General features: G+C 44.2%; 1 protein-coding gene across 6 annotated transcripts in view; it reads left to right on the plus strand.

The window, feature by feature from the left end:
* The first annotated feature begins 355 nt into the window (after nucleotides 1-355).
* The window catches only part of LOC138246301 (galactoside alpha-(1,2)-fucosyltransferase 2-like), a 142,324-nt gene continuing 118,323 nt past the window's right edge, over nucleotides 356-24,356 (plus strand). For 4 of the 6 annotated variants that reach the window (XM_069200776.1, XM_069200780.1, XM_069200775.1 and 1 more), the window contains exons 1-2: nucleotides 356-503; nucleotides 20,019-20,103. The gene's annotated coding sequence lies outside the window, so the exon portion shown is untranslated. The remainder of the gene's footprint in view (nucleotides 504-20,018; nucleotides 20,104-24,356) is intronic. The other 2 variants (XM_069200778.1, XM_069200777.1) reach the window with 1 other exon arrangement.

The raw sequence follows: 24,356 nt of genomic DNA on the forward strand, positions 1-24,356 counted from the left end.
CAACTCTTAAGAAAAATTCAAACAATAGCTAAAGTCAATAGTTAAATCCAATTAAATAAAATTGGGCTCACTGCCATTTTCATCGCGGCAAAAGACATATATGACAGACACCTGAAATCTCTGGGTGTCTCTGTACAAGTTGCAGTAATGATTGCAGCGTCTCTGAAAAAGAGTTTTTTGGAATTGAAAGGGGTGTGGGTAATACATTTTCTCTGCCTTTTCCACAAACCTGTCCTACTCGTTATTTTGCACTGCACGGTCCATTATTTGGTTAACACGTTTCGCAATAGGATTTGTGGGTGTGCCTCACTTGGCACTTGGCAGCTCTGTTAATACTGCGCAGCATCAACACAGCCTCAGCGAGACACAGGCTTCCGGCATCGGCGTACCAGAGGAAGCTGTGCGAGCCTCCCCGGACGTAGAGGCAGAAACTAACGGCGGTCTACAGGTTGTGCCCCATCCAAGGAAACACAGTTGCTGCCTACCTCGCCGGACGAAGTGTGGTGAGTTGAAGCCGAAATCGCCCCCTCCTCAAACTGTTTGCAAGCGATTCTTGCAAAATGCACGGGTTTTTATTGCATTTCTGGATCTTGACTTTGCTGCTAGTGTGCTTCAATATTTCCATGTTTCGAGTAGTTCCAAGTAGGTTTGTGAACGGAATTATACTTTTATCTAATCACTGTTTCGGATTGACATAGTCTCTAAACCAAGATAAATTTATAGCCTACAAACCGCGACCTGAGTTCCCTTTCGTTCCTGTTTTTTCCCTGAAAATGAAGACATAAAAATACATTGAAGACGGTAAAAAGACAACACAGTAACGCAGCGTTCAGTCAGAGGAAAGCAGGAAATGATGTTGTATACTTTTTCCTCTGGTGTTGTCTTGTTTTCTAGTTGTATGGGTGTAGGTCTTCAAAAACATTAGCAGAAGAAGCGCATGATGTGACTGGTAGCATACTGCGCCCAGTGGGAGTGCTTTGTTGCAAGGGTGTTGTACTTGCTGTGGGCCCATGTGGGAAGCGTTTTGATGTTGTGCGTAAGTGACCAGTGGATGTTCTTATCCAGGGCCGGACTGGAGAACCACGGCAGCCCTGACAAAAATGCTCAAAACAGCCCTGCTCCCTTCATCTCCTCAGGCAATCGTTCTCTTTCCTTCTTTAAATGCATTCTTTCTCTTTTTTGTCTCTATCTCTCTCAATTCTCCCTCTCTGATCGTATTCTCTCTAGTTCCCCCTCCCTCCCTCTCTCTCTCGAAGCCTCCAAGTGCCTGCTGCATATAAACTCGCGAGCTGAGGAAAGTGACAGAGGCACCATGAGCAACCCGGGGCTTTCATAACGGGCCTCCAAGAACACCAGCCACTGTGGAAATGCCCGGTGGAATTAAAGACCTGCCCAGCCCTGCTCCTATTCTGTCTTCAATTGCAGTCTACATTAGAGCACTGATGTGTGGTGTTGTGTAGGTTTCAAACGATGTATTTTGGTCACTACTGACCCACATCAGGTGCTCAATATATCTAATAACACATCCACTCTATAAATCATAAAATCTTGAAACTGCTAATGGGCGACAGCAGGACTTGCAGTGGTGTACTATATTAAAGTCATTCAAGGAGTTATTTATTAGAACTGTTCATGCACGGGATGCATGCCCTCATTGGCATTGGGTGGCTTTTTCGATGTGGGTTGATGGTGGTTATTTGAATATTTAGGTGTGTCCGTTGTTTGCAAGTTGTCCTTGCTCAAGCTTGCCAAATCTGTTTTAGGTTGGTCTATGATGGAAAGTTTTAATTGACTGCGAAGTGGGGCACTGCCACCTGTCAGTAAACATGGTGGGGATTACCCTTTGAGTTAATCTGGTGGGAGAGTCTGAAGCTCATGTCTAAATCTGGAGCAATCTTCAAAGCGTGCACAAGAATGACGTACCAAGCGTTGTGCAGTTTGCAGCTTTTCAAAACTTGGTAATTTCTAGAAGACCAATCTAGGAAGTCATGCTCGGGGAAGAGGTTGAAGATTCAACCCCAGCCCACCTAGGGGGTCCAATTACGAGTTGTGAAGAGTAACCCCGCAGGTTTTTCGTGGAATTACAACCCTGCTTGATTACAAACTTTGCTGGTAATGAATTGCACCATGTAATAATATATCTGCATATTTATGCATGTTGAACCTCATTATGACCACTTTGAAACAAACTGGGATACTTTAAGCATAAACAAGTGCCTAATAATGCATTTTTCCGAAATTAAAAATGAGCAACATGCATGAAGAATGTGCAGTGACAGGTGAAGTTGGCCTCTACTGGCCCCCCTTGATCGCTCTAGGTGACCTATAATGGCCTAAACATGCCATGAATGGCCAGGTCATGTATGTAGGCAAACTGCTTGTGACTGACCCTAACACTCCAGACGTATGCATAGAAGGCATTGACGTCACAGTCACTTAATTGATCTGGAAACATGACTTTGAAGCAGAAGACATATTGGAAGTCTGACTAATTTGATCTGGCTCCTACTGCTAGAGAGCTCCTAGGCCATTCAGCAATATCCAAGTGAAATACAAAGGCAAACAAAACTATCGATTCTTCACTGACCTTTTTAAATCCAGAAAAAATGTGGCAAATTGGTCAAAATACACGCTGCCTTGGTCGCAATAGACAGCAATTAAAGGGATTTAAAATAAAACAAAGCATACATACATGCCTTACCAAATGCAAACATAGAATTAAAATAAATTATTTCTATAAATTCTAACACTGATAAATCAACTACAGTAACTGAGGTTATCCTAGCAAGCACATCCTCAAGGTATTTTACATCCCTTGCACCAGCTATGCTGCTCTCCACAGTTAAGCACAATTCTTAAGCAGAGACACAGTATGGAGAGGCCTTCTGTTATCATCGGCAGGGGCCCGTAATTAAGGGTGTAGGAACCCCACCCCTCCACCTTTTACAATGCACAAAGAGTGTACATGCATTATGGGAATATTTATGAAAAATCAAGCACAACTGCACTAGCGCAGTTGTGCGTAATTTCTATTAACACAAGGTACAGTCCTTCCTTAGCCCCATCCTTGTGCCATATTCATGAAATGACGTGGGATGGCATTAAGGAATAGATAGCGTAAAAAAATGGCGCTAACAGCTGTGCAATGCCGTAAGGAAAAATTACATTAATGCTGCCAAGTGGTGCTACACTGTTTTGCGGCATGTAAACATGTTGCAAAAGGGTTAGCACCATTTTTACTCTGCATTACAGTCAAAATAAAATGCAAAAGCAGGAAAGAGTGCAATTGCAAGAGAAGATGGAATGAACAGGCCAAGAGAGACCCCAGGAGACTCCAAACACCCAAGTTCCAGGCAGGAGGGTACAGAAAAATCACAGGAGAAGGAGAAGAGAAAGCGCAAGTGTCGCTTTGGCGAGGAGGAGCATGACATCCTGGCCAGAGAGGTGACAGAGCACTAACATCAGCTATTCATCACCTCCAAATTGCCAGTTGGTAGGAGAGATGCAATATGGCACCAAGTAGTGGACAAAATAAACAGTGTCGCTGAGGTGAAGAGGACTGTTACTGAGTACAAGAAGGCACAATTGCAAGCGCAGGACTAAGGAGAAACTTGCCAGGAACCGTAAGGCAGCGCTGCAGACTGGAGGTGGAAGTCCTGCACCACAGGAGGACCTGGATGAGCTGGAGGAGATGGTTGCAGTGGTCATCCCAGAGGAGCTGGTCACTGGAATCACAGGACAGGACAATGCAGACTACCACGAACCACCACAAATGCAGGGTAAGTTGCAGGGGGGAATATATGGAACTCCACTAATGGTAGAAGGGGAGGCACATAGGACACACTCAATGCATGCTAAAGGGTTGCATTTGCACACATAGGCCCTAAATCAAGACGCATCATTCTCACCCAAGCCACACATGTACTGATGCTTTGATTGTGCTATGCACACCAACATATACACAACGTCAACGTAGGCCACTCAGTATGGCTAAACTTCACCATGTAACTAAGCACCACATTGCCTGGTAGACATGTGCAAATAGTGTGGCTGTGTCATTACAACACCCATTGCACATAGTCAAAGCTCCTGTACCAACGCAACGTACACATCAGAGACTGGGACGGAAGTCAATATCACCCCACAGGTGGTGTCAGGATGGTGTCCCTGGCCAAAATGCTTCCCTACCTCAATGTTGCATTGCCTTCACTCATGTGATTACATGGGGGCTCAGCTCATACATTTTTATGCCCCCACATCACAGCTGCTCTCAGCAGCCATTCAGACTGCCAGAAAAAATGAAATAAGGGATTTCTCATCTTACTCAGTCGCTTATACATTTGCCTCCCAAACAGGTTTTGGGACCCCCTTCCATACATGATGCATAGCTCAGGCATCATCTGGTGCTGCTCATTACCAAATTGCCCTATGTATGCAACACAACACTTTGTAATGGTTAATGGAAAATGGTACATCTGCCCAGCATCGGCTTTATTATACATCTGACTTGCAGGCCTAAGGTGGCTCTGGGACTCTTCATACAGGTTGCATACGACATGTCCACATCTACAACCATTACAAGCAGCACTCAGCCGTATCTGTAACTGTCATGCACATGCAAAAGTAAGGACTTTATATGGAAATGTGAGACTTACCAACTGCTCCACCAATCTCTATACCCAGGAGATCCAGCAGATCCTGCTCCCTTGTAACCAGATCTGCCCAGCGATGCTTGAGTTGTTGGTCATTCCTTCCACTGCCAAAGATCCATGTGAGGTGGTGGAGCACCTTTCCCCACTGCAGCCACTGTGCCATAGTGGGGTAGTCAAGAATAACACAGCCACCCAGTTGCAGCATCATAGGGAGGTAATGCTGAACAACCCAGATGAACGCCCCCCCCCCCAGCTCATCGGCCGACATCCGCAGCATCCTCCCTTTTCCAGACATACTGCAAATGCAGTTCACCCAAAACAAAAAAATAAAAAAATACCTAACTCTTACCCCAACTACCCCAACTATCCTACCAACTACACTACCCCAGACAAACACCCCACAATACAGAGACAAATACATTACAATTACAATACAAAAGACAAGTTTAAAGACAAATAAGGACAACACCTACAGGACACAGCACAATAAACACTACAAACACTCCAAATCTCCTACAGCGCCAACTCCACACAGTCACAGACAAAAAGACTGGGAAGTGGAAGTGAACTCACTTTACCATGTTTGTAGGCATGATGTCTGTTTCATCACTTCCTGGGCGATTGCCTCATGTTTCCAGTCATGTATTGTTTTTTTTTATGCATGACGGTCATGCGCCATTTTTCTCACCATTAGCTTGCAAAATTGTCTGTGGATGTGTGATAGGTGTTCAGGGGCTAGGTGTCTTATAGCTTAGGGATATTGTATTGCATATGTGTATGCGTAAACATTTTTGACGCATGACGGTCATGAGTGGATTTTTCACCATGCTGCATTAAGAGGCGTGTGAACGTGTAATTGCCGCTCAGGGCCCAGGTGTCATTTTACTAATGTTGCAATGTGGAGTTGATGTACTTGCGTCATTTTTTTTTACGCATGACATGGCGTGGATTTTTTGCATTGTAGGCCTTGAGTGCACTCTGATTCATTTAACATGTCACATGGGCTGTGCAACAATGTTGTATATGTGGTATGGCAACATGTGCGTGGCTGTCCAGTAATGTTGTTACAGTGACAGTGATATGTTGAACCTATAGGTTTGTTTATGAGTTTTCTGCATGCGATTACTCATACCTTGTGCATATGTGCATGTGTAGCTACACTGTGTCCACATAGATGTTGGCATATGTGTGTTATGTGTGTACATATGTGTATGTATACTAATTTGTGGGTGGACTACATTGTTATGTCTGAGACACAAATGCACACATACCTACAACACAATATATATAGTGGCCTATGTCCAACACATGGTAAGGCATGTGACAACCATAACAATTTGTACTCAGAGTATTCATTGGACTTGGACTGCATTGACATCCCTGACAAACCCTGGCAATTTGTGTGTGCATGTGTGACCACTCTGTGGTGTGATGTTGGATTTTACTTCATGTTGCTCTGCTACACATGTGCCATTTGGTCCCCCATGCATCTTAGTTGCAGGAGATGTTATGTACACATGTTAGTGAAGGTTGGTATATGCCGTGTGTGTGTATAGACATGTGTTGTGTAATTTCTGTAACAGATGACGACAGTGGTGTGTTCATGGGATGTGAAACCTCAAATTACTATCTTCCTGCATGGGCACATGTTGGCATTTGACAAATGCATGTGTAGTCACATCAGTGCCACTTATGTTTCCATATGTCGGAACACATGTGAAGGTCACATTTCTTACAGTCACTGATCTTGGGATACCTAGGCCCTTACTTCTGTGCTAGGTTGCCTTTTGTTCAGAATCCATACACAGTACCATGCCTGAGCCATTACAGTGGTACATGTGTGCTGAAATATGTGGTATATGTGTATATGCCAACAACTAGGCACTCACATTTGTCCACATCATGTTTGTTATGACTGTCACATACAATGGCATAGCACTGTGTTGCAGTGTTGCAGTCTGGCATAGATGGCAACCTACTCATCGCAACTGTTTGAGTTTGTATGGCAACACAAACCCATGGTTTCATGTGAAGGGGCAGGTTAATGGAGCTCCAGTTTACTCAGCCCCCTGTGTACATGCATCAGGCCCCTGACAATATCACACGTTAATGTAGCTAGAGCAGTAGTGTGTGGGTTTATTGAGCATGGACCTAGCCTCTTCACGATTGATACTCAGCGGGACTATGCACACTCCCCAGCAGACAGACACATGCACAATTGTGGTCATACAGACCAGGATATCACATTTTCCTCTGCTGTACATTTTTTTATTTATTATTTATTTATTAAATTTTTCAAACAGAAATACAACCAATGCCCAACATTAAAATACCATTGTCAAGCCAATATACTGGCACATAATCGTGAGTGAGAGCAATCGACAGGCACATTACCCCTCATATGTTCGGGCTATTCTAGAAAGGAGTTTCCGTGACTAAAACAGTTGTGTGCCCAGCAGTATCAGAGCATACCCACCCCTGAATCAGTATTCAGGTGTTCATCTTTAATCTCACTTCTCACTGTAGTTATATTTACAGGGCAAATACAGCTACACTACGGTGCGCAGGCAGAAATGCAGGAAAATTAAAGGATAAGGGAGGGGGACACATTCATGCAACCCATTGGTCCATCTAGCTTCTTAAAACGAACACATGCAGCAGCTAGAGTTATTCCTCTGCAGTACTTGATGTCAGCTTTCCACTCTCATGTACAGAGCTCAGGTGTTGCACAAGTAGGACATGTATTGTTATTTGATGTCCTTAGTTGTTTCCATGGGCAGCTTGTTTGGGCTTGTATAGCTGTTGTGACTTCAATATTGGAAACATGCCAGGGTACAGATGGTGTTGTCTGTCACAGCCTCCTGCCTTGGTGGCATGCAATGGGCAAATACCATAGTATGCTAGTGGCCAACATGACTGGGTTATGTACTGACATGGCCACCCTCTCTGTACATATGTTAAATGTTGGCATGCAGACATTGATGTGTTGTACAGTCAGTGTTGGTCTATGTGTGTCCCTTCTCCATGTATTTCTGTATTGCTGGTAAGGCATGTCTTGTCACCTACATTGCTCCCATTCTTTAGGCTGCTTGCACTTTGTACACATCTTCTACAGCAACATTGTCTGGCCATACATGGACATAATGCAACATGTGACTTGTTGAATTGGAAAATGTATGCATCTTCTTCTACTGGCTAATTGATAGTTACAGTTCCATTGACAGTATTTGTGAGATGTAATGAGTTCCACACACACATGGCATTACTGCTGGCACAGCACTTATGTTGTCTCCATTTCACCTCCCGTGTTGTATTTGCAAGTATCTGTGGGTGTCTCGAAGCTGTCCATACACAACCTCCATTGAACATGGGTATGCATTTCTTCCAGCATGCCACAACCTAGGTAACTCTTACCATGACTGAGTGATATTGAGGTGCGAAATCATCTCAGTGCTGTACTGTTCATTAGCCAATTGCAACATATATGGCTAGGTCTACTCCCATTCAGGTAGATGTTATGTCTCAGACATTTTTCAACAATGCTGAACATAGTAGCACATCCTACATCCTACACCTGATTGTGATGTTGGAGGCCAAAACATGTATGGTACAATTTGTAACTGTTGCTATCATGCACATGTTCTGTCATGTGAGTGACAATGAGTGGTATGTATTGCTTTGTGCTGTGTGATGTAGTTATTCACAGCATACTAGGTATACATGATGACACATGTCAAGAATTGTTGATACTGGCAAACAAGTTGCTACCTAGGTCATACACCCGTACATCAGTCTTCACATGTTTGCCTGTGTTTGCTCTAGGCATGTGTCAAGACAGCTGGTTTGTGTGACAAAAGTGCACCTCATGTACACAGTGAATAATAGACATTCTGCCTACATTCGACCAGATAAAAATTTGGTGGTGCATTGTCCCAATAAATCCATGGATCCTGACTATGGCCCTCATTACAACCCTGGTGGTCGGTGATAAAGCGGCGGTAATACCGCCAACAGGCCGGCGGTAACAAAAATGGAATTATGACCACTGCGGAAACCACCAACACAGACAGCCACTTTAACACACTGACCGCCACCGTGGTAGCAACAAGCACTGCGGCGGTAACTGCCAACAGCCAGGCGGAAGACAATGTACCCCCCACTCTATTACAACAAACCGATCCGCCACCTTTTCTGGGGTGGTACCAATGCCTTAAAAAAAAAACGTCGGAAACAGTACACAGAAGGGAAACGACTCTCCTCTGGACAATCAGGGAACTACCACAACACCATGGAGCCCGAACTAGAGGTGTTACCCATGCTAGTCTACCTCCTTCTACACCAGGAATACCAACGCCGGCGAAGACGATCACGGTGAGTACCGCACCTAGCACACAGGGGAGGGGGGAGGAAAAAGAGAGTTACACACACATGCAACACGCAACACCCCCAACACCATACACACAAACAGATGCAATAACATTGCATATCCACCCTGTACCCTTCAGGAATAATGCAAGGACAAAAGGAATTGAATAAAGTGAGTGTAATGAGATACAATACTAGAAATTTGTGATTCAAAATCCAAACAGTATATACATATATACAAATGGAGGGACACTGCCCAGTCCATAATGTCCGTGGGCCACAGAGCCATATCACAGAGGCCAAGGCCCCACTTGACTCCTGCCTCAATACGGAGAGAACACTACTGGGGCATTAGGTCAAAAATACACAGGCATCTCAGGGGGAAGGGGCGCATCTCAGCCGGAAGATGGTACAATGCCACTGCTCCTGGAGGGGGCTACTTGCCCATCACTCTGTCCTGGGGAGTGCAAGGCCACAGTCTCTCAAGTGGGTGGTTTGCCCACTGCTTGGTCCTGGGGAGTGCAAGGCCACAGTCTCTCAAGTGAGTGGGTTGCCCACTGCTTGGTCCTGGGGAGTGCAAGGCCACAGTCTCTCAAGTGGGTGGCTTTTCCGCTGCTTGGTTCTAGGGAGTGCAAGGCCACAGTCTCTCAGGTGGGTGGTCTGCCCACTGCTTGGTCCTGGGGAGTGCAAGGCCACAGTCTCTCAAGTGTGTGATCTGCCCACTGCTTGGTCCTGGGGAGTGCAAGGCCACTGTCTCTCTAGTGGGTGGGCTGCCCACTGCTTGGTCCTGAGGAGTGCAAATCCACAGTCTCTCTAGTGGGTGGGTTGCCCACTGCTTGGTCCTTGGAAGTGCAAGGCCACAGTCTCTCAAGTGGGTGGTTTGCCCACTGCCTGGTCCTGGGGAGTGCAAGGCCACAGTCTCTCAATTGGGTGGTTTGCCCACTGCTCGGTCCTGAGGAGTGCAAAGCCACAGTTTTTAAAGTGGATGCCTTCTTCCACTGGTTCTGGAGGGGGGCTTGCGCCCTGTGATGCAGATCTTGGGGAGTGCAAGGTCACAGTCTTCCTCCTGGGTGTCAGACCCACACAATTTCCAGTGGTCAGGATTCATTACAGTCTATCGAGGCAAGACTACACACTGCCCGCCGGCGGCGACGGCTGCTCAGTGGTGGCAGTGCCGGTGCTGGTGTTGGTGCTGTCAGTGGTGGGGGGAGGGTCCAGCTCTTCCCCTGCAGCCTCGGACGGCTGCCCACTGGGGCTGCTGCTGCTGGCAGCGGTGCTGGTGGCGGTGCTGGCGGTAGTGGGGGGAGGCTCCAGCCCTTCCCCTGCAGCCTCAGACTGCTGCCCACTGGGGCTGCTGCCGCTGGCAGCGGTGCTGGCGGCGGTGGGGGAAGGTTCCAGCCCATCCCCTGCAGCCTCAGAGGGCTGCCCACTGGCGCTGCTGGCAGAGGTGCTGGTGGGGGGAGGCTCCAGCCCTTCCCCTGCAGCCTCGGTCGGCTGGCCACTGGGCTGCTGCTGGCAGTGGTGCTGGTGACGGTGCTGGCAGTGGTGGGGGGAAACTCCAGCCCTTCTCCTGCAGCCTCAGACTGCTACCCACTGGGGCTGCTGCTGCTGGCAGTGGTGCTGGTGGTGGTGCTGGCAGTGGTGGGGGGAGACTCCAGCCCTTCTCCTGCAACCTCAGTTGGCTGACATGCCGTGGTTGGTGTTTAGGGCTCAGATTCAGTCCCAGCACCAGGCCTCCTGTCCTTCATGCCTGCAGGGGCAGGACCTTTGCCCTTGCCGTCTGGTGGTGCCTTTATGCCCTAGCCATGTGGCAGTGCCACCTTGCCCTTGGCCATGCCATGTGGTGGTGCCGCCTTGCCCTTGCCATGTGGAGGTGCCTCCTTGCCCTTGCCATGTGGTGGTGCCGCCTTGCCATGTGGTGGTGCCTCCTTGCCCTTGCCATGTGGTGGTGCCTCCTTCCCCTTGGCAGCTGGTGGTACATCCTTACTCTTCCCCTTGGCAGCTGGTGCAGGCAGACTGGCAGTGCTGATGGGTGTTCCCTTGGAGCCTCTCACACCTGCAGTAGCTGCCAGAACAACTGTGGCCGTGGACTGGGTGGCTGAGGTGCTAGCCTGGGTTCTGACAACCCTGACCCAACTTGAAGGGCGGGGAGAGGGGTAGGGAAGATGTCAACGGTGGAGAGATAAAGCTTCTTAGGGACAGTGGGGCGGGAAGAGGGTGAAGGTTTGGAAGTAGAGGAAGAGGGAGTGGTTGTAGGAGGTGTCTGTCTGCTGTGTTTGGGTGCAGGTGCATGGGCTGGATGCTGTTGTGAGGTGGATGGCTGTTGGGTGTCTGAGTGCTTGTGTTTGGGTACTTTGGGTGGCGGGGCACAGACACAGTGGGAGAGGACACAGGGTATGTGTGCATGGATGTGGGGGTGGTGACTGCCAGTGAGGGGTGTGTTGTGATAGGCATGATGGTGATGGAGGCAGTGGGTGTGGATATAGTGCATGCAGGTAGTGAGTGGAGACGCTACTGTGAGGGAGGTGGACGAGGAGGAGGAGGGGTACACAGTAGAGGCAGTGGATGTTGCTGTGTCTGCATCTGAATGGTGTTTGGATGAGTGCCTGTGGGATGATGTGTGGGGCTTGTGTTTGCCTGAGCCACTCCTGTGTGTTGTCTTGTGTGCATGCTGGTCTGACTGTGTACATGGGATAGGTAGGGTTCCAGGGGAATGGGACTGGGCAGAGGAAGTTGGAGGGCGGAGGCTAGAGACAGGAACAATGGCTGCCATCAAGGAGGAGGCCAGAGCCTGGATTGATCTCTGTTGGGACGCCATTCCAGAGTGAATGCCATCCAGGAATGCATTTGTTTGTTACAAATGCCCTGCCATCCCCTAGATGGCATTCACCATGGTTGACTGCCCAACAGAGATGGATCACAGGAGGTCAATAGCCTCCTAACTGCGGGCAGCAGGGCTCACTGGGGCAGGGCATGAGGTTCCTGGGGCGAAGGAGATGCCCACCCTCCTGGGTACGCGGGCACGGGAAAATCGCTGAGGGGCTGCTGTGAGGGCGGTGCTAGTAGGGGGGTGGCAGCTGTACCTGAAGTTGGGGTGGCCACAGAGGTGTCCGCCACCACTAGGGAGCTTCCATCAGAGGAGGTCTCACTTTCAGAACTGCCCCCTCATTTCTCAGCCATGGTGATCCCCTCGCCCTCCGTCCACTGGTGCCCTCACTGTCGGTGGATTCGGCCTCATGGGCCCTGTGGGATGCAGCTCCCTCCGTAGCTGGTGCCTCTTCTCCTCCGCTGGATGATGCTAGTGCACATAAGGACAGGATGACAAAACAGAAAGGGGGGGAAGAGACAGAGGATACACTTGGTTAATGGCAGCAACAACACCACCGTTGGCGTACACAACATACACACAGGGAACAGCTCTACGCACTAGGCAAATAACTACCAGTCACAATGCTAGTCACCAGCCCATGGACAGGAATACCTAACCCCAATTGCAGCAGACCTGAGACCCACAAAGCCCTGCCCAGTAGTGGATGCCCACTAGCTTTTTTGGAGGTGGAGTTCATCAGCCCCTGCCCAACATGGAACCTACCCTGCAATGTCCGGCCTGGCCTAGGGGCACCAACAGGCCCACATCCCCCACCAGGATACCACCGCACCATGCACAAATAGTATATTGGAAAACTGTACTCACCCCCTTGTGGCTGCTGCGATGCCCTCAAGAGCCAATCCTGCTACGGATAGGCCACCGCCAGTATGCGAAACATCAGGGGGTCAGGGTTCGAAGGGCACCCCTTCCTCGTTGGGTGGAGGTGTGTGGGTAGTGGTGGAGTGACGGGAGTGAGGGTGGGTGTTTGTGATGGCATGCAGGTAGGGGGATGAAAGTAGTAATGATTTGACTTACCAGAGTCCAGTCCTCCTGCTACTCCTGCCAGGCCCTAAGGATGCAGTATTGCCAAGACTTGCTCCTCCCATCTTGCTAGTTGTGGGGGAGGAGGTGTGGGTCCACCGCCAGTCCTCTGTACTGCTCTGTGGTGTCTTGCAACCACGGAACGCACCTTCCCCCTAGGCCATTCCACCTCTTCCTGATGTCATCCCTTGTTCTGGGGTGCTGTCCCACAGTGTTGACCCTGTCTAGGATTCTCCGCCATAGCTCACTCTTCCTAGCGATGGATGTCTGCTGCACCTGTAATCCGAATATCTGTGGCTCTACCCGGATGATTTGCTCCACCATGACCCTTAGCTCCTCCTCTGAGAACCTGAAGTGTCTTTGTGGTGCCGTGTGTAGTGTGAGTGGTGTGTGTGAGGGTGTGTGGTGTGATGTGTTGGGGTGTGTGCTGTGAGTTGCATGGCTGGTGTAAGGGTGATGGTGTTCCGTGGCTCTGGTTGTGTGGGTGCTCTTGCTGTATCTCTCTGTAATGCAAATTTTTGTTACTCATGAAGGGTGTGTGTTTTATAGTGGTGTCGGTGTGTGGGTGTGGTGTGTGTATGTGTGTCAGGTGGGTGTATTTTGAATTGTCCAATGTGGTGTTGTTTTGTATGTGTGTGTGTATTTTGAGAGCGGCGGTATGTACCGCCAATAGTTTACCATTGTTGAATGTCCGCCACAGTGATTTGTGGGTCATAATGCTGTGGGCGTAGTTCGGTTGGCGTAACGGTGTGGGTTTTGGTGCCGCCATTTTATCACTGACCTTTGGGCTGGTGGACTTTTGTGTGTGTCTGTATAGTGATAGATTGGTGTTTGTGTGTCATAATATGGGTAGCAGTAAACCGTTGCGCTGGCGGTATGTTGGCGGCAGTCAGCATGGCAGTAAGCAGGACTTATCGCCAATGTCATAATGAGGACCAAAGTGTTCGAGCTGTTAAGAAACAGAGATTGAGTCATGGATCCAAACTCTTCCTTTTGGAGCTGAATTAGTTGGTAGGTAGCCTGGGACAAAGTCCTGGTTCTTTCTGTGTAATATCACCCTTTTCAGCTGTGGGCGTGTGACTGTGATATACAAGGTTTTCAAGAGATTCACTCAGGCCACATACTGGCAGGAAACCAAATAATTTATGTACGCCAGTAAGAAAGAATGATTGAAACAAATATACGTCAAGGATGATTGATGGGGTCTACTGCTCTCTGATTGGCTGTTTTTGAAAGGAGCATACCAGTATGATGAGAGTGGGATATTCCAGAGAAGTAAGTTGCACTGTCACTAGAAGTGAACTTAGAGGAGCATATTGTTGCAAACAGGGCAGCTCTGCAGGGCCTGTGCCGTACGAGTTTTGGCATGGATGGCAGGGTGCAAGAAAGATCACCCATTGATAGAATATTAGATGGAGCAGGGACCACTCAAGAGGAAGGATTGGCCCCATAGCAAATAATAGGATTGGCCGTGCCACAGGTTAGCAGATTCTGAGGAGCTCTGATACACAAGCATGTGGCTGAGAAGTGTTGTGAATTTTGAGATCCAGATACACTCACTCCTTGTGCAGCCAGTCTGAAGAGATGTGCTTGAAGTCACTACTAAGGGCTACCAATCCAGGTGAGCAAATTCAGGGCACTGGTTAGGATCCTAATTCACTATGTAGCCATATGGTTGCCAACTGGGCAGAATGTCACTGGAGCATACACTAATTAAATATTGGCAATAGATAGCCCCGTGGGTTTTAGCTCCATGGCACTTATCTATTCTACTTTCACTTAGAACGTAGCGCCTGCCTGTAGTAAACAACACCAGACTGTCTATTCTAAGATTTAACTTTTACAGCATTGTAGCATATGGAAGCCATGCAATACTGTTGCCCCCACCCCTCGTTTTATCTATATTACCTTTATACTAAAATCAAACCCAAACACGCCTCAAACTATTCTTATTGAGAAAAAACAACATCCTTGTGAGCCAAGACTTCAGGCCTGCCTCTTATTTGATTGGTTTTCAAGCCCAGTTCCGAATGTCTGCAAAGCATTCAGGAGCATTTGAGTGGAAAGCTTGAAGCCTGCATTCTTGTGAGCGCAAGCCTAAATGGTAAAGGAAAAGTAAGCAACTCAGATTGGTGAACTCTTTATGACGCAAAAGTTGTTGTAGTGCTGAGTTTACAACAACTGTAGACCCTCTTTATGTGAAGCTTTTTTCACTTTCTGGAGCCTGTGAATCTATGTGCCCACCCACAGTAGATGAGATACGTCCACTGACGTTTAATACTTGTGAAGCTTGGGACAGCTTAGTATAACGTTATTCAGTGGAAGGTGGCAACGCTAATGCACCCAGAGCCAATACTGCAAACATCATGTCTTCCAAACAGGACCTATTCTATAACATAAGTCGATCCAGACAGAACTTGTTTCGGAATATCCTTCACACCTACTTTTAGGTATGTGTTGTCGTGCCATTTATTGTATTAATAATTGAATGGGAGTGAAGGACACAAATGAAATGTAATTCCAATAATGCACAAGGGAATAAGCAAGTTAATAAACGCCTTCTTCAACATTAAGCAGAAAGGTCAACACTGTAAGATAATTACATGAATAAGCATAGAAACTACCTTCAAAAACTCTATTCTTCTCTATTTGTCCGCCTAATGCATGTACTACTAATAAAGTGTAAACCAACAGAATATTACTTTATTTACAGTAAGCAGAGTTCTTCAAAAATGAAAACACGAAGAACCTTAAAACTAGCTAATTTAATATGAAGAAAAACACTTTCGAAAACTTCCACACACCGAAGTTAAGTCAATTAAGTTCAATGCAGGGGAGGAAAGTCAGCAGGATGACAAAAAACAAGGGCGACTTTTACTATAAAGGGATTAAACTACCTAAAACACAACAATGGTCGCAAACATAATAACATTAGCCATTACAATTAATATTTTCCTGCTGCAATATTATAACAAATTGAAAAAATAGGATTCGAAGGAGGCTTCTCCAAAGAAACACTTTCAAATAATAAAAGTATTTCTTGTATGTTTCAAAAAGATCTCCCATAAAACACAGTTTAGCAGTCCTAGGCTACCAGAGGTGTTAAGTCTGTCTAGAGACAGGTTTAGCTGTTTGAGTGCTCATGTACTGTATGTACGAATTTAGTGTAAGGGTTTGACTCCAACCCTTGTTGCACGTTTGATGGAGCTGCAGTTGTGTTAGTAGTGCTATTGCTTTTAGTGGACAAGAGTATTGTTTGCTTAGCCTCTTTTTTCACCAGTACAGTAGGAACTTTCTTTTTGCAGATTTAGTAACTAGCATTTGCAGTGCAATAGGTCTTGCATTTGCTTGAATTAGATCTAATGGCACTGTAAATTCATAACTGGAGTTTTCTTGCCATATAAATTGGTCAACCCTGACTCATAATTTCATCTTTTCCTGGCAGATAATTCCAGTGGCCCTGCATACAACTAAAGCACTCCCATTTACCTTCTTTCTCTGTCTTCAGCAAAAAACGTTGCCGTTTACCATCCTTATTTAAATCTGCAATGCAAATTTCAATAGAATACCACTTTCACCACCCCACCATCAGAGTTACTGGCTGAGTAACACAATTCCCCAAAAAAGCCATGGGATAACCACAAAGGAGAAATAAACTAAAAGGGTCACCCACACATGTCAAGGGTGTTCAAACAGTCATAGTGTAATGAGGTTGTTAAGTTGGCCTGAATCATGGTCCTAACTGTAATAAGGAGCGATCAGTAAAACATACAATTATCAGATAAACCTTTATCAGAAATAAACATTAGACTGTAATGCTCAAAACAGCCCTGGAGGGCACCATAATAAAAATATCATTTTAAGAAACATGGTCACATGACCATATTGTTAGCCCCTAGAGGGCATAACCCAGCAAAAAAAAACAGGAGAAAGTAATGCAGTGTAACCATATACTTTGCCCCTAGAAGGCATTTGTAGGCCTACTGCAATGATATTACAAACAAGGTCCTTAAAACAAAATTTCTCCCAACTGTAAAACAAAAGCTCTAGCCATGAGAAAGCTTAAAAGACACTGAGGGGGTCATTCTAACTCTGGCGGGCGGCGGAGGCCGCCCGCCAGAGTTCCCCCTCCAGAACACCGCTCCGCGGTCTGAAGACGGCCGCGGTGATTCTGTGTTTCCCGCTGGGCTGGCGGGCGACCGCCAGAAGGCCGCCCGCCAGCCCAGCGGGAAACCCCTTCCCACGAGGAAGCCGGCTCCGGCGGAGTGGGAAGGGTGCGACGGGTGCAGTTGCACCCGTCGCGAATTTCAGTGTCTGCTAAGCAGACACTGAAATTCTTTGTGGGGCCCTCTTATGGGGGCCCCACGACACCCCATACCGCCATCCTGTTCCTGGCGGCCGAACCGCCAGGAACAGGATGGCGGTATGGGGTGTCGGAATCCCCATGGCGGCGCAGCAAGCTGCGCCGCCATGGAGGATTCCTTAGGGCAGCGGAAAACCGGCGGGAGACCGCCGGTTTTCCCTTTCTGACCGCGGCCAAACCGCCGCGGTCAGAATGCCCATGGGAGCACAGCCAGCCTGTTGGCGGTGCTCCCGCGGTCGTTAGGGTCAGAATGACCCCCTGAATGGTGGGAGGGTTATTATTTGTATATGTATGTATGAGTACACGACATGTAACTGACTGTAGGATATTAGACTAAGAGCTTTGCCCTGACGAAGGCCTCATGACTCGCTTGAGAAAAGATTTTCCAAGCTAAGGACTTGTTAGAGGCCAAAACATGTTGGCAATTACATATGATAAGAGATTAGGATGTATTGATTCTTTGCGATCATTGTTACACCATTGAGTTGTTTTTAACCTTACCTCGGGCCGTCATTAATAAAGTAGTACCTCTAGTCAGGCAGGAAGGTATTTTTAGTTATCTTTTGTAACCCTGGTTCTTATTAACCAAAATATGACTTATTCTGATCTCCCTGTCCCAATAGGAGTTGGCTCTCCCGTGGGGCTACAGTTGAGACCCTCAAACCAGTATCACCTTGGCTTGGTGGGTTTGACTTGCCTATGATTAAGCATGCCACTATTAGGTGGGTGAGGACTTTCCATCCATAAAAGAATATCCTTAAGGGAGAACTGAAAACGGTACGAGTGACTGGTGGAAACTTTAACCCACTCCACTACGTGATGTGTTTAACATAGGTTGGGAGGTAGTGTAGTTGTAGTAATTCTCCTTTCTCTCCATTCTGTGTATTTGGAAAAGTAATGCCCTGCAAAGCATTATGGGGTGAGTTTCCCAAGTGCAGTGAATATTGTAGTATCAGCTCTCCGGGTGTGCCAGGAGAGCCGATTTCGCTTTGAGGCTTTCTACTTTACTTAAAACATTTACCAATTTTAAGTGTTTCAGGAGGAGAGCCATGAGAAATTACTCTGATTAGGTAACTGTGAACAATGTAACCAGTGATGCAATACTGCCGATTGAGTTCATGCTGTTGTGCCTGTTACGTGCTGTGAGCATCATGGCCGCCATGCAGCACGAAGGTTAGGGACAAAAGAAAAAAATAGTTCAGCCATGCTGAAGTATATTGGCAATTATGCAATAATCCATGTAACAAGGCAGTCTTCAAGGGGTGACAAAAACAGCCTCAAGGTGGGACAAACGTAAAGCATTTACCAATGACATCAAGTGAGTTTTTTAAAGGAAAGCACAGGAACAAATTAAAGTGATGGGCACAAGATAGGTGTGATTTAAAGCCCACAATACTTACAACAGGTCGAAGTGCTTGCGAGCTCAACCTAAAAAGGTGCTTTACAGCGTGACAAATATACAGGAAGGAGCTTTATATTGTGAACAGTGATAATACTATAGGAGGGGTATTTATAAAGTAAAAGTCCTAACTGGTCACTGATGTATGAATTGTTACTGTGTGCGCTTTGCTAAGTTCTAGAGTTTTAACCCACACCACCTCCATCAGGAGTCAATTGGGCTCTTTTTCCTAGCTGAAATGCTAAAGGTGTATTTGGTGGCAAGTTTTAGTTGAGTGGGTGGGCACTGGACAACCGAGGTAAAAGGTTTTGATTGTCTCAGTTTGATCCCATGAACCTGATTGCCTGGGACACTACTTTGAACCTGTTCATACATGGCATAACACTGCATAACAATTTAATTTCCCCCAGTCACTGAAAAAATCAGCTCTGCTACTGTCCATTTCCACCAGAAGCTTCTATTGTGTGACCACACTGCTGGAAAAACAGCAAAAGCCCACCATGACACTTGTGCCTACAGCAGCAGGTCCAGAAAAAAGCAGTATGATGAACTAGTAATTCCAACCCCCAAGATGGCTGCTGTGTCCAAAATAGATTTATGTGGCAGTATATGAAGTGAAATGGTGGAGGATAAGTGTTACAATAAGCACACAAATTGCTGAGCAGCTGTAGCTTGGTTCCTGCTTCTCCCTTGGTTTTTATGTTATGTATAGTTACCTCTGCCATTCTTTCAGCAGAGCCGCTAATGTTTCATTCCAGTGGGTGGTGAAGGTGCAGGTCGGTTTTATGTTGTTCTGTGCTATGCTGATTTATATGGTGAGCAGGATTGCTCCTTTTTAGTGCATGCACAAGTGCCTGATCTTTGCCACAAGCACAGTGTAGTTATCCAGCTTTGAAGACAAGATGCGTGGAGGAGAATCAAAGTGGCTTTGGTGTTTGTACTGAGTAACAAGTGTCAGTCAGACAGAGCAGCTCCAGAGAACTGCTGCGGGTATGTTTATATGAGCCAAAATCCCATCCCTTGGTAGCAGTGCAAAATTTGTAAAAGAATAAGTGCTGAGGCCCACATTTAAATGACTGTTGAAGTGGCTGATGACTGTCAAGATTGTCAAATGCCAAGACTGAATTTTGCCTTATTCCTCTTTGTTCCACCTACATACTCTCCCTGCCCCTTTATCTCAATCTTTTAGGCATTTTTCATCCCAACTTTCTTCCTTTGTCACTATTTTTCTGTCCATCGTTTTGTCTGTTATTCCCCCTTTCCTGCCTTTCTGTCTCTTGTTTTGGGTTAAAGTATGCTAATTAAAAAATATGCCTTCGTCCTTGTCAGTGATGCCACCCGCAAACTCCAGCTGAAATGAAGCACTATCTAGAAGAATTTGAGCATCTGCAAGCACTAGCATGTCTGGGTGCAGGTGAGTGATATTCACTGGTTTATAGTTCAAAATACTTTATTGATTGTTATGAAATAATGAGAGACTGTACAAAAAAGATCACAAAAAAGGTACAAATTAAAATGGCAAAACATTAATATTATGATAGTAGTACCTATACATTGAACATTGCTATGTATTAGTATAAGTAAAAGAAAACTTCAACATGTACAAATACTAGAAAAGAGCTACTAAGGTGCCATTTCAAATCTCTTAAACCTTAGCTAGTCATAAAATATAATATGAAAACGCATCTATAAATTAAATGCTATAAAATCATCCATCAGTTTCCAAAATAAGTGATAATTAGCTAAATTAGGAATAACACCCAACAAAATTAAATTTGCTCCACATCTATTTAAGAATATCCATGATCACCATGAATGGATTGATAATGATGAAGCATCTTTCTAGTCAGTAGTCATCAATTTTAAAGAAGCAGATAGAAGAAAGTTTAGTACTTAGTTATTTAAATCAGACATATCATAAGAAAGATTATCTGAAATTTTAAATACCTTTGTAATAATATCCAAAACTTCTCTCCGAAAATCTAGAAATTCATATAACATATGTCTAAGAGAGCCAGAAGTAAGATTGCAATGCCAACAATTTGGGGAGTTTCAAAGCTTAGCACTAAAGAACCTTAAAGGAGTCCATAAAGAATTAAATAGTATAACGTAATTATTTTGGAACAAAGAAACAGGAACCCAGCTTGAAATCTTACTCAACAATATTTTATTCCAAACACCCTGAGACTGAGAGATGTTACTCTCACTATTCCAAAACATTGAAAGAGAGTTTATATTAGCTCCTGCAACATTGTTCCATTTTTTATATAATTTTGAAACGGCATTTGGAGATGCAACTAATGTTTGACTATAAATTTGTAGAGTCGAGGATTCAGTTTGTGGTAGAGTATTAGAAAACGAATCAAGAATAGAATTCTACAAAAGTTCATATTTAGAAGTTTCTGAAGGAGGTAGATGAAATTGCTGTTTCAATCCATGAAAGGAGAAAAAGGAATCATTATATTATAATATATATCTGTTGATTTCCAAAACTTTTCTGTGCTAACAAGTTTGATTAATGGGTTATACCATAGTGATATATTGGAGGTAAGTGAAATTAGGGATTGAAAAAGAAAATCTTAGGGCCTGATTAAGACGTTAGCGCGTGGGATACTCCATCACAAATGTGACGGATATCCCTGTCGCCCTATTACAAGTTCCATTACATCTATATTCTATGGAACTTGTGAAAGGGCAGGCGGAATAACCGTCACATTTGTGATGGAGTATCCCATCCGCCAAGGTCAGAATCAGGCCTGACTTCTTGCAAAATTAGTTATTGGACTTGAGAATGGTTGATAATTTAAGGTAGATGTTAAAGATGGAGATAGTTAACCGTGCTGGTAAAGGTAAGGGTGATACAAATCTTAATTCTGTAAGAAGCCATGATGGTGACTTATTGGAGTCTGTATGACTAAACCAGAGAGATCTTTTTTTTTAAATGAACACTTTATGATATTTAATCAAATTAAGTAAGTCAACACCATCAATTATCTTAGCAACTTTTATTTTTTTTATAACTGATACGAGGGGATTTGTTATTCCAAATAAAATTAGATATTAGTTTATCTATAGTTTTGTAGAACAGAAGAGGAAGCTGAGTAGGAATAATAGATAGGAGGTAAAACATTTTAGGTGCAATAACCATTTTTACAGCATCACTTTTCCCCCACCAAGATAAATTTTACAAGAATCACAGAAGAAATGTATCTTTAATATGTTTAATAAGGTTATCACAATTGAACATGACGGATTGTTTAATTGAGTGAGAAAATAGACTATCAAGATATTTTCATTTTTTGCTTTATAATATCAGCATATCGGGGGTACATTGGGGATTTGGAGGAAACAATTTAGTTGTATTAGTGTTTAAAGTGTAGCCTGAAACCTGAGAGTATGTTTGAATTACATTTTATGGGGTAGGAATTGAAGATTCAGGTTTTCTAATATATAGCAACATATCAACAGCATATGCTGAAGTTTTAATAGCTAAATCTTTGATAAAAAGCCCTTCAATTTCATTAGAAGTTCTAATAGCAGAGACAAGGGTTCAATAGAAGAGAGAAAGATCAATGGGGATAAGAGACATCTTTGGATGGTGCCTCTCTAAAGGTTAAAAGTACTAGAAATGTGACCATTAATACAGTGTCAGGCAGAAGGACAAGAATATAAGGTTGAAACCATGCAAATAAATGAACTGCCAGAATTAAAGGCTGATAAGGTATGAAATAAATAAAACCAATGGACCTTATCGAAAGCTTTTCCAGCATCAAGTGCCAGGACTTCGGAGGGAAGAGAAAGGGAAGAGAAAATGGCAGACTTGCTTTGATTACATGGAATAATAATCTAGTGTTGTTGTACAGAGTGCCTAAATTTCATGATTCCAGATTGATCAACGTGAATAATATTATCCAAAACAGAGGATAGTCTAGTTGCTAAATGTTTTGCACTAAACCTACAATCTGGATTGCTTAAATGTATTAGATTATAGTTTGCAAGTTTAGTGGGATCGTTTTTGTGTTTTGGGAAAACAATAATTAATGCTTCAGTGAAAGATCCAGAGGTTGCTCCTGTATTACTAAAGTGAGTAAATGTTTTAAATAGATGGGGGAGAAGAAGGGGAGAAAGTTTCTTATAAAATTCAGCTGGAATACATTCTGGTTCAGGGGATTTATGTGATTTAAGCGATTTATTGATTGAATCAATCTCTTTAGAGAAATTGGTTAATCTAATTTATTTCTAATTGATTGAGACATTTTAGGTAAACCAGCATATTCCAAAAATGTATCAATGCTAAGTATATCTGTGGGAACTGGGTTGTTATATAATATTGAGTAATAATCCAAACGTTCATTAACAATTTCTTTGTGTGTTGCACCAGTTTTCCCATTAGAACCTTAAATTCCATCGATTGGATTTTTATTGTGTTTTATAAAAAGATAATTTGCTAATAGCCTCCCCGATCTATTAGCACTGAAACAGAATTTAGCTTTGTTATTAGAAATAGTTATTTATAAGAAATATAATTGGAAGAGATATTAAGGCATTCATATTTAGCTATAATCCTTGTCTAATTCTTTAAGTTTAGAATCAAATAACGTATTATCATGAGCCATAAGAGATATGCTGGCATCTCTGATATATGCTTTGAATGCATCCCAATGATTAAAAACTGGAGTAGAATCTTGTTGATTAAAAGTAAAATAGTCATGTATAGCAGATAATAGTTTTGCTTCACTTAAAGGCAATATTAACATTCACACACCATCTACATTGAGGGCTGGGATTGCTTAGTGGAGTCAAGTTGCAAAACAAAATGAGCACATGATCTGAAATATCAATATTATGAATAATAGGGTCAGAGACTGAATTAATTATTTAACAGGGTATTAACAGATACTCTAATCTGGAGTAAGAATTTTGAGGATTTGAGAAAAGGGTAACATTTGTATCTGTAGGTTGAGTTAGGAACCAAATACCTACTAGTTTGGTAGACTTAAGAAAGGATTTAGGAGTATAAAAAGCTTAGGGAGGGCAATATTTTAGCTAAAGATGTTCTGTCCAACAGAGGATCACATATACTAAAAGTTTCTTCACTAATAAGTGGAACATGACCTAGATTGAGTAATTCTGATGTGAAGAGGTACCAGAATTGTGTATCATCTTTTGTAGGACCATAAACATTAATTAAATGTAAAACAGTATTATCATCTTTAAGTTTGGCTATAAGATCAGCGTTCTGCATCAGAATATTTATTTAGCATTTGGAGATGCTGTTTTTGGCAAACAGAATACCAACTCCATTTTTTTATTAACCGCAGGGGAAGAAATAAAAGTTGCCCACACATTTCTGATTCATATATATTAAAATTGCATCATCTATATGAGTTACCTGGAGTAGGCAAATACCTGCTTTATATCTTGCCAAATCGTCTAAAATGTTCCCACAATGTACAGGGTGTCTTAAAAAAAAGTCTTAAATCTTTCACACTAAAAGATTTTTTTTTAATTCTATTAATGGTAGCCATATTGATATAAGAAGGTATCAGTAATAAAATGTAAAAGAACAGACATAAAAGGTAGTTCTAATAAGGAATTACCAAAAAAAGCAGGGACATGGACAAACATAGATAAGACAACAAAACATAAATACTGTGATGGAATCAC

The sequence above is a fragment of the Pleurodeles waltl genome, chromosome 7 (genome assembly GCF_031143425.1).
Source record: "Pleurodeles waltl isolate 20211129_DDA chromosome 7, aPleWal1.hap1.20221129, whole genome shotgun sequence".
NCBI classification, from domain to species: domain Eukaryota; kingdom Metazoa; phylum Chordata; class Amphibia; order Caudata; family Salamandridae; genus Pleurodeles; species Pleurodeles waltl.